Genomic DNA, 2,460 nt, shown 5'->3' with positions numbered 1-2,460 from the left:
CCATCCATCCATCCATCCATCCACTCATCCATCCTTCCATTAATCTATGCCCCATCCATCCATCCATCCATCTCTATGTCTACATTTTCGATGATATCTACATAAGTATTATCAAAAGCCATATCTTTGCTGCCTCTAGAACTAGATATTGATTGTTGTGCCATCTCTTCCTTTCTGTGTATCTATGTTGACCCTTATAACGACATCCAAGACCGTATTTGTTTCTCTTTCTTTGCTTCGGTGTCTCTGGAGAACTCACTTTCTCCACTGACATGAACAAATGAGGCCTCCCTAAAACTATAGCCAGTTAGCCTTCTGGAATACTCACCTCAGGAGTTATAGAAGGACTCTTCTTATTTTTGCCAGTGACCACCTCTGTTCCTGGTCTCAGTCAGCACTGGGCACCCCAGCCCCAGTGAATACATTGACCTGATGCAGGCCGTGGTCTTGAATACAGTCTTGAAGCATCTTGAGAGCTAATATCATAGGACACATTCTCAGGAGGGGCCAATCCTTGGAGAAGGACATCCTGATGGGGACGGTGGAGAGTCAGAGACCCACCTTGAGATGGATGGACCCAGTGACCACAGCCATGGACTGCAGCCTGTCAGAGACAGGACACAGTAGGACAGGACAGAGTTTAGCTCGGATGTACATAGATTGCTGTGACTCAGAGTTTACTGATCAGCATTTAAGAAAACAATTTCTCAGAATGCTTCCTCCTACCAAGAATAAGATTTCTTAGGAAAGTATCTTTTCTTGGGAAGAAAAGAAAAAGAAAAAAAATAAAACCCACCCATAAAACCCAAGCTTAGAGGAGACGCTGAGATGGAAGGGAGTATGAGGGGAGAGTGTTGATGGTTATGGGACAAAGGAGCCTCCTGTGAAGCAATGACTGCACTCTGATGAGATGTATGGACCGTGTTGAACTCCAGTGTCCATAGGTGGGGTGGACTGAGCTGAAGCCATGTGCTAACACAATTCCCCCGAGTGGGTCAATAGGACAGCAGTGTTGTGTAAGAGGCTTTCAGACAATCTGTGGAGGAGGAAGTAGCCATCAGAAGAAGACCAAAATCTCTAGGAAGGTCAAAGGAGACAAGATCATATTAGCATCGAGTTGCTGGCCAGCAGATGGTCATCAGAGGGGGAAGCTGTGGCATGAGGGAGGTGGAGTGGACAGGGCCAGTGATATACCAGAGTATTAAAACCTCTTCAAGGATGGAAGAAGATGCAGACAAGGGAAATCTGGGCCCAGGAAGCAGACTCTATGCTTGGTGCATGTACCTGGTGAGGTGACCCGTCAGGGGCCGGGATGTGACTTCTGGATGACCTGTCGATTCAGCTTAAAAAAACCTACTTCCCACCCCATCAACCCCCCAAAACCCCACTCAGGACATGATGCTGCTTCAGAAAACCGGGGGCCCCACCTGGTTGTCTGCACATGTGGATGCTGTGGGCTTCCCAAGAAACTGGCCTCTTCACATGCTACTTCTTGGGAAAAGGATGGGCCCACACTTCCATTCAAGGACTACAATAACTGTATGAAAAGTCAACAAGATTTGTAAACCCTCCCCCACTCAATTTTTTAAAAGAAATTACAAAATAAAGGAAAAACTTACTACTCCTTAACCTTAAGATTTCATACTTAACTTGAACATTATAAAAATTCTTTTTTTTAGAAATTCATTCTTCAACTTAAATAGACATAGCCAATTACATATGTTGTTGATGTTATTTATGTGCTGTCTAGTCGTCTGTGACTCACAGCGACCCTATGTCCACCAGCTCTGAAGCCTGCCCTGTCCTGAGCCAGTCACTGACTCTGACCACCAACCCCCACTGTCCTAGTCACTGTGTCTGTCAATCGGTCTCATCCAGGGTCTTCCTCTCCTGTGCTGTCCCTCCACTCTTCCAAGCATGATGTCCTTCTTCAAGGACTGGTCTCTCTTGGCCACATACCCAAAGTATGTGAGACAGGGCGTCAGTATCCTAGCCTCCAAGGAAAGACTTGGTTTCACCCTCTCAAAAACGGATCTATTTGTTTTCTTGATGGTTCATGGTATATTCAACACTCTTCTCCAACACCACAATTCAAAGACATCAATCCTTCTATCATCCTTAGTCATTGTCCAGCTCTTGGATGCACAGCAAGTAATTGCAAAGACCATGGCCTGGATCAGGCACACCTTAGTCTCTAGACTGACATCGTTGCTCTTCAGCACTCTGGAAAGGTCCCTGAAAGCAGATTTACCTAATGCAATTTGTCTTTTGAGTTCCTGACTGCTGGTGTTTGAGTGTTGATTGTGGAGCTGAGCAAGCTATAATTGGTAACAACCTCAATCTCTTCTTCATCTATCATGGTGCTGCCAATTGGCCCAGTGGTATATTGTTGCTATTGTTACATGCCATCGAGTCACCTGAGACTCATAGAGACCCTCTGTATGGTATCTCTGAAGCATG

The sequence above is a fragment of the Elephantulus edwardii genome, unplaced genomic scaffold, assembly GCF_000299155.1.
Source record: "Elephantulus edwardii isolate Elephantulus edwardi_28Jun2011 unplaced genomic scaffold, EleEdw1.0 scaffold00410, whole genome shotgun sequence".
Classification (NCBI taxonomy): Eukaryota; Metazoa; Chordata; class Mammalia; order Macroscelidea; family Macroscelididae; genus Elephantulus; species Elephantulus edwardii.
The sequence above is the reverse complement of the archived record's forward strand: the minus strand, read 5'-3'. Positions refer to the sequence as shown.